Raw genomic sequence first — 9,610 nt, forward strand, 5'->3', positions numbered from 1 at the left:
GGATAACTCTGAATAGAAGGATTTAAAAAAAAATCTTCATAAAATAAAAAATTCAGTAGAGACAGGATTCAAAGTTCTTGGCGCGGATCAGAAGATACAGATTGATACGAGACAATGAGTTGGAAAACTCCGCGCCAAGAACTTTGAATCCTGTCTCTACTGAATTTTTTATTTTATGAAGATTTTTTTTTAAATCCTTCTATTCAGAGTTATCCTCCCCATAATAATCTGATAGCACATTCCATGATCCATTGGACATTTCTTGACTTGGCTTTGATTTTTATTTGTTTATTTTTTGCAAAATTTCTATGGGAATTGTGGTTTCCAGAAAAAAATGTTTCTTCTTTCCAGAAACGACCCCACAAAACTTTTTCTTGGCCCAGTTTTTTTGCGAAAACATTTGTTTTTGTTTTTTTGGGAGATTTCAGTCATTTTTTCAAAACGAGCACATGATCATTTTCGTACGAATCGAATTGATTTTTTTCCGCGCAACAGAAACTATTTTCAATCACTTCTGCTCTAAGAAAAAAAGGTATTTCTTTCCTACATTGATTTATAATTCATGCTCCGATTCGATTTGAGAATTTCATGAGAAAATCAAACGTTCAAATTACCCGCGTAAAATAACCTCCGAAATAAACTCGCCCACATGTTATTCACGGACTGAGTTGAAAATCTAAATTAATCGAGGATAGGGGAAAAATTTCTATGCAATATACAGCGCTATATGACCTTGTTCATCAATTTTTCATTAATTTTTACAATAAGTCCATGATGAGTTTAAAAAATGCAAATCAGTAGAATTCAAGAAGGAGAGAGAAAGAGTAATGCGCTATTCAAATCTCCCTCCTCTGCGCGTGAGGTTGGAGCACACTGCTACCAACTTCGAAAACGAAATCTCACACTTAGTGCTCAGAGTTAATGTGAAATGCGAGAATGTGGATATGATCCCGTTGCTATGCGCGTAATTTCCTTAATATTAAGTCGAAAAAGAAAATAGTGATATCAATGGAAAGCTCGTGGCCGATTTATGTGATGTAACTAAGGCTATTTTTTTCGTAGGGTATCACGTTTTCATTTCATTCAATAAATGTGTTTCGGAGGTAGTGGAGGGGGTAGTTGCTTCGTGTATAGATACCCGGTAGCAAGCGGCGAGTTTCAAAACTTTTCTTGGCCGATACGCTACCGCGTATCTCGATTTCGTCATTAGGCCGAAAAAAACTCTTCTGGCGAATATGAGGTTTGCAGCACGAGCCGAAGGCGAGCATTTCCCCACGAAACTGAAACTGTTATCACTCGAAGGAAGCCACATATTCTATTTTACAATTTAACTATGCACGGACCTTCAATAATTTATCACTTGTCCAGATATTGATATGATGAGAAGACATTCGAATTTTCGACAACAGAAAAAAAACTTAGAACACAGAATTAATTTGTCATTTTACTCTAATAAGTAATTTAAAGTGAGAAAGAAACGTTTTCTGTACTGCTGCTCAAGATTTCTTGTCTGAGAATTGGTATTGCATACTTTCCAAACTCGAAAACTTGAAAATCACTCTAAGAAAATCGTGTCCTAGACTACTACGATGGTACTCGTGTGGCGTGGGCGTCTTTCACCTTCGGCTCGGACGCCAACGCCACACGACTAAAAAACCCTATCGCAGCAGCCCGGAAGAGTACTATTCTCATGGTTCTCCATAACAACATCACAACTCACGTTTAAATGCCGTGGTGGCAACACTTCGTCGTTGGATGTAAGACTCATTTGGACTAGCTTTGACTAGATTCTGCTACTTTATAATATGAATCGTGAGAATGTGAATATCAGCCCGTTGCGTTATCGTTTTTACTGTTTAATCCAAAAAATACAAATGAGAGAGGCTGATACGGTAATCAACACCATGAAAAAAAGTTTTTGGTATCCATAACCAAAGTACTGAATTTAATAAACTTGTGGAAGGCATCATATTGAGAATAAAACAACACGTTACTTAATTTTAGTAAAACATCCTTAAAATTCAGTACCCAAAACTGTAATTTCCAGCTGGAAAAATTTTAAATAAAGTACCGTTAAGTTTGTAAATTAAGAACCATTGGATTCTTACACTAACAAGAAACCCTAGGTAGGTGTCCGCCTCCAATTTTCGATGAAACTTATACATGTTATAGAGAAGTCAAAACTAAGGGACACGTATTTTTTCTTATCGGCTAATACGTGGATTTTGGGGGCAAAACTGACCTCTGAAGTGGGCCACTTCTCAGGTTATTTTGTCGTTCGCGTGTATAAAGAGAATACTCAGACAAATATTTTGCCATGTAAAAGGAAACTTATGATGAATGATGAATATGTGAATTAAAATCATCCCCAGGGGTTGAAATTTAGGAGGTGAACTACCCCCGCGAAAAATTATTTTTACAATTGAAAAAAAAACTATTGCTCAGAATTTCATCGAACCAATTTCATTCGAAAGAGCATTCAAAAAGACAGAATACCTTTTCTGGCATTTTTGTACAAATTGCAATTTAAAAGCGAAAAAATCAACTTCCAGTAACTGTCCTATCTTTCAATTTTCCGCAGTGTAAATCGAAGCTTGTGTGGGATAAAAGGATTAACAGTCAAATTCGTACCAGGTGTGGTGAATGTGGGGGGTAAGTAACCTCCTGATAAGTCAGTCTTCGGTGAAACAAAAAAACATAGTTTAAAATTTTATGAAATCATTCCTATTTGCAACGTAAGGAAAAGATACGAAGTACCTTTTTTTGTTTTTGTTTTCTTCAATCGAAATTCGAACCCATCGAGTAGATGACTAATAATTTGCAAATCGTCAAATCTGCTGCCTATTTACTTTTCATGTAGTTTCTCTCAACAAATCGCCATGACAGCCTTCCAACATCACAAGCATTTGATGACAACTCGATATGGAAATATGACAATAATTATAGTAAGTACTCAAGAGTGAGATCCCAAGTAAATATGTCTAATAATGGTAGAGTTCATAGCATTTATTTTTTGCATATATTATAATTTTAGTACAATTTTCCGAATCATCAATATTCTAGATAGTTAATATTAGGGATCGTAATTCATACAGAAATGGTATTCATCAAAAAAATGCGACAAACAAAAAGATTTTGTGCACCATGAGCACCGAACTATAGCGACATTGGAACAGCTCTCAATGTCACAGTGGGGGTGAGAAGATTGCCCGAAGGAAAAATCGACGGGATTCTCAAACTCTTCCGGTTTTCTAACAATATAACCTCTAAATATATAATGCTCTAAAAATTGAGAACATTCTAATAATCGTGATTAATGGGTAGAGAATATCAGGTGCTCTTGTGTCCTGAACATTATCATATCTGAAGTAAGTTTCCCCGATTTTGAGGCAGTGACAAAAATATTGGATGGCCTGAAAATATTCTGCTCCACGATAGGGCCTAAGTTCCAGAAGCTTCTTTCAAAATCAGGATGAGAGGTGACAGTAATTTGCCATCAGCAGAAATTGTGGGTTGTATTGTATAACTATGTGTTGTCGAGGTTACCGATTGTACTATACATGCCACGTGTTTTGCGCCTTCTTCAACTAAAGTGCGTCCTGAATGAATTTCCAATTGAAAACCACTCTGATCCGAATTATAGATGTTTTCCGGTCCATGAGTGACAAAATAAGGCTGAACTTTTTGAAGAAATTCGTCTGATTCTTTGTGTAGAGTTTTTCGATTTTCTAATGTTTTGCGTGTGACGAATTTGTTAATTTTCCGAGATGTGATACGATGTGCTTTCTTGAAATTATGTAACCACCATGGGGAAGCCGTGAAACGAATGTTTTCAAATCCTATATCTTTCCGAGCTTGCAGAGCCCACCTGCGTAGATCGGTGTCGTGAACAATCAATCCCGCATCAATTGCGTTTTTCATATTATTCAATGTATACTCCGAAATACGCTTCAACTTCTCCATATATGTCCCTCCATTGTTGATTTGGTGTACCCAACGACGTAACTGTCGACTGGATTTCACATTTTTGAATCGATTCGAAACTGGTTTCACAGAAAGATTTTGTTTCGCCTTTGCACTTCTCCAGAATTCTACTGCTCTCCACTTATAGTCAAAATCTACAGGTTCCTTATCTTCCGAACAACTTTCAGATGATTCATTAGTATGTGTTTGAAATTCTTTATCTTCAACCGCTATGATTTCTATATCTTTATAAGGCTCTTGAAAATCCAGGGATGTTTCTTCAATCATTTCCACACTATTGTATTCCTCCATGGATCGAAGTAAAATCGTTTGGAAAGTATCCACTAATTCGCGTTCCGCATTGTTCACGGACATTTCAGCTAGATTCAAAACTTTAAATGTTGCCATGAGAAGTCTGATGACGTTGATTGGATTAATTTTCATCATGAAACAATCACGAAACACAACACTCACTGATAGACAGTTTTTCTCGACAGATTTTGGTAGACTGATCGTGAATTGCATGAAAGATGGAAGCCAAAAATACATATTTATTCCCATGATTTTATTTTTAAACAACAGGAATCACATTCGAATCGATATTTTTATTCTACCACATATGATCCCGTTGCGGTCCTGCATATAAACATATAAACATCGATGTAGTAAGACCACCTCAATTGTATGTTATGTTTAATTTCTTATACTCTACACAATTTTCGACTTTTCCATTACCACTGGCCAAATTTATCCATTCCCAGTACTACCCCCTCGCACTGCCTCATCAGAACCTTTAAGAACACGTATTTCATTCTCGAAAACGCAGACGATGGATTTTTCTTTTGCCTTCGTATTCAGATTCCAAAGACAAAAAAATTAACGAAGAAGCTACTCCGTATTTTTCTTATCCTGTTGCGAATAGTGATTTTATAAAATTTTAGATTATATTTTTTTTTATTTGAAAAATGATTTTCTAGAACGGTAGTGGGCCCTCACATTCAACACCCTCGGGGATGAATTTCATTGTTAATCTCATCAGTTCTCACGAGCTTTGTATTACACTACGAAAACTTTCAAAATTGAAAAATTACAAGAAATTAATTTTTTCATCACGCTGTGACGAAAAGTGAACTTTTCGGCAGGCTCCGTGTGCCTAAAAGTCCAATTTCCGCCGCATTGTGATAAAAAATATTGTTCGGAACTCGTGAAAAAATGTTTTTTGCACTCGTTACGAAATATACTATTTTGTCACTGCTGCTACGTTCAGCCCGTGTCGAAAAGTGCCTTTTCGTTTACTAGTAAACGAAAAATGGCACAGTTCGGCACTCGCTGAACGTAACATCAGTAACAAAAAATATAGTTCGGATACACGTGCGACGGGGTGTTTTAACTCGTGTGATTGGCCGCCCTCGGCTTCGCCTCGGGCCGCCAACTTCACACTCGTTGTCACCCCGTCGCACTTGTATGGAAATATACTATTTCGCCGTTAAATTGCAATCTGTAACGGAAATGCAAAACAAGTATTCTGTCTTTTTGAATGCTCTTTCGAATGGAATTGGTCCCATGAAATTCGGAGCAATAGTTTTTTTTTAATTGGAAAAATAATTGTTCGCGGGGGTAATTCACCCCCTAAATTTCAACTCCTGGGGATGATTTTAATTCACATATTCATCATTCATCATCAGCTTCTTTTTACATGGCAAAATATTTGTCTGAGTACTCTCTTTATATACACAAAGACAAAATATCCCGAGAAGTGGCCAACTACAGAGGATAGTTTTGCCCCCAAAATCCAGGTATTAGCCGATAAGAAAAAATACATGTCCCTTAGTTTTGACTCCTCTATAACATATATAAGTTTCATCAAAATCGGAGGCGGACACCTACCTAGGGTTCCTTGTAAGAGAAGAATTTTCTAATATATTTACTTGAGAGAAATAAATTATTTTCAATAGCTTAAATCTCAGAATATGTGCGCCCCACAGAACTCGAATAAATTCTCATTTATCACTATCGTTCCGCGTTACTTCATTAATATATTCTATATCCAAACATTCAATGTTTCAATGGTTCAATGTATCGATATTATTCTATGAATACGCACTTCCAATGTTTCGATATTATTCATAGAATAATATCGAAACATTGGAAGTGCGTAACAAAAAAATCATGAAATAATAAATACTTGAAGATCGCCGATTTTTCTACACGATTTGAGTAAGTTTTCTCAACTTTTCACAGGCCACGTAAATTGAGATGCCAGGGAGAATTGAGCAATTGAAGAAAGCGTATATTTTCCACCAAGGGAGGGAAAATAAAGAGTCGTGTCCACGTTGAGAATTACCACCTGACCCGAAGGCGAGGGTGGTAAGCACGTGGGTAAGGGTCCTTTATTTTACCTCCCGTGGTAAGAACGTTATTTTTCGTCACGGCGAAGGCGGAAAATGTGTCCTTTCAAATGTTTCAGATATTAGATTTTTTTTCTCAGTGTAAAGGGGATACACTATCGAATTTCAAAATTTCTGAAATTGACAAATGAACCTTATTGGATCTCTTATAAAAAATTCATCCTCACTTTTGTTGGCATCCGTACTCTGAAAATTGTGTTCAATTTCCACCTCAGTTGATGAACTGGGACTCACATGGATCTTTTCGAAAATCGAAAATAGTTTTTTATAGTTTCTTCCAATGCGCGCCCTCCACACAGGTGGGAATTAACCATTGATTGAAGCTTAAACCAAACTTGGACCAAAACTAGCCTAGGTTGGTTCATGCTTTGTTTCCAAGCTTGGACGCCAAGCTCCGCCGATGCTTGCACGCCAAACTCCGTTCAAGCTTCGACGCCAAACTCTGTCCAAGTTTGGACGCCAATCTCCGTCCAAGTTTGGCTACCAGATTTTATCCAAACTTGGTCCCTGGAATGTAGGTCGGCCCAAGCTGTATTATCTGGATATTCGTAGATGGGAAGGCAACAATGGTTCAAGCTTGGATCATGCGCCATCGCTTATGGTCAGCCACTACTCAATTGCGGCACAAATAATAATAAAAAATGATTTATCAACTTTTATTCTATTATGTTCATGATGGGTAATTGCTCAATTATTAATTCCTAATGCCAGTATCGATTAAAAAGCCAAATTTGTTATTGCTAATTATTCCGACGAGTCTCGAACCCGGAACCCTAACATTACTAATCCTCCGCTCTAGCCTACCGTGCACTTGTGTTGATACATACTTCTTATTATCCATATAAACTTTCCCAGGATATTTGTTTTTCAGCACATAGTTTTTTTGCCTCAACTATTTGAATAGGTAATTTTAATGAATGATTCGATAGTGGAAATAAAAATCATCATGAATGAGGGAGACGGTAGTAAAATGAGACTGGGGAAAATATGTATAATGCCTATACTTGGAAACCAGCTATCACATATTGGGCCCAGCTTGGTAAAAGCCCTAGAGTTCAAGCTTGGAATAGCAGGCTTGGACCATGATTAGTACAACCTTGCCAGCAGAGCTTGAATTTGCACAGAATCAGTAACCTTGATTTTATCTAGCTACGACTATTGGCCCAAGCTTGATTAAAGCCCCTGAGTTCAAACTTGAAATACCAAGCTTGGACCATGATTGGTACAACCTTACCAGCAACGCTTGAATTTACATAGAATCAGTAACCTTGGTTTTATCTAGCTATGGCTATTGGCCCAAGGATGGTTAAAGCCCCTGAGTTCAAACTTGGAATACCAAGCTTGGTCCATGATTGGGACTACCTTGATACCCAAACTTTAATTCACAGGGTATCGCCAAGCTTGGTTTTGCCTACGTATTACCATAATTCCAAGGCTTGGTATCCTAGATAGAACCAAGCTTGACCCCATTGTTCAAGCTTGGAATTCCGCACCTGGGTAGTGGGTCATTTAATACTTTTCTGAGATACGCGGATAGAAGTGATCCCATGGAGTTCATTTTCCCATTGCAGACCGTTCAACATTAAATTGTGTATCCCCTCAGAGTAAGACGCATTGGGTTCGTGAAGAATTGTTGGGTTCTTGAATCACGAACTATTCAGCTTTTTATTAAGCACTGTGGAGCTTTTCCAATAGTATCTCGCGATTGAGAGGGGGGGGGGACGAGTTTTTAATTCATAATGAGGCATGAAGCAGGCGGAGAAGGTTGCCGAGGTGAGCATGTACTTCAATTCATATCCCCATTTCAGTGAAAATCAGTAGGAATTGAAGATTTTCATTTGATTATGAGTGGAAATTCCCTCAAAAAATGCAAAAATCGAAGGCATTCAAATATTACGTCACGCGACTGAGCAGAGAAGGGAATTCTGTAATTTATGACGATTCGTGATAGAGGAACGAAGAAATTGTGAAAATAACGTCCAGTTATTAACAACGATAACTTTAGTAGAAAAAGATTTTAATGTAAGAACCCAAGGTTCATAATTTCAGTACCCAACTGTTCTTATTATAAGAACTCAAAGTAGTGGGTTCCAGAACCAAAATGCTTTCAAATGAGAGAAACTGTACCTTGATCCAAGCTCCATCGGTACTTTATTTCAGTCAAAGTAATCAACAACTAGAGCTTTTTTCTCTGATTTTTAGAGAAAATTCTCTTAGAATAAGTGACAATTCCACTGAAGTCCAGGATTTTTTGCTCTCTGGATTTCTGTATTATTGATTACTGACTTTGTTACTGGAAACTAGGAAATTTTTTTTCACTGCGTTCATTTCTTTCGCAAGAACCGAAAAACGTTTCACCCTTCTAATTAGTTTGCTTGTCGTGTCTGTATGATCTTTGGAAACTTTAATTCCTTTTTATAACTCCGCTTGATAGGCTCTGAAAAGCCATTTGACCCTTTAGAACTTTTGACCCTTTATTTTTCTGATGAACAAAGTCATCATTGAGTTAGGTTTGTTTATTATATGTGCGGGTCATAATAACGTATCTCCGTAATCTGTAAATTTTCAATTGTTTTGATTATTTGAAAGTTTGAAATTTGGTTGAAACAGAAGAACGTAATTGGAATTTACGCTTGTGTGATCGAAAATGGTTGGAGATACGTTGATTTGTTTCAGAAAAAATTGAAAATGATTATTTCGATGATTTTTCGAATCCTGAGCATAAATAGCGCTTTTTTTCGAGATACGTTATTTTACTTCTGGACATGACTGTTTCTGGTAGTTACGTTACTCTGTTACTAAGCTGTCGATATGCTCAACTATGGTCCGACGGAATTTGAAACTTCTTCAGGTTATGATGATTGAGAATGAAGGTATTATATTCGTCATTTTCTTGATGAATAGAAGGATATTCTAAAAAAAAAAATTTCACCGGTTTTTCATTGCAAGGGTTAACTTGCCAACGCGGCCATCGACCGAGGGTTTTCAGCCAGGAAATGTTGAATGTGGAGTGGGTTTTTTCACTTGGAAAATGTGTGGAATATTCGATCTGAAATTTGTGTTAAATTTTCAGATGTATATTATGTGGAAATTTGTGATGAAAAATTGGTGTGGAATTTTGGCCCGGCCGGGGCTCGAACCTGGGAGCTTGAAGTTGTGAATCTCATGCTGCTATCAAGTGCGCTACACAGCCGGGTTGGATATTCTAATTTCTGCGACAAGAAATGAGAGAAATTGAA

The sequence above is a fragment of the Diachasma alloeum genome, unplaced genomic scaffold (assembly GCF_001412515.2).
Source record: "Diachasma alloeum isolate Michigan unplaced genomic scaffold, Dall2.0 Dall_scaffold_00256, whole genome shotgun sequence".
Lineage (NCBI taxonomy): Eukaryota > Metazoa > Arthropoda > Insecta > Hymenoptera > Braconidae > Diachasma > Diachasma alloeum.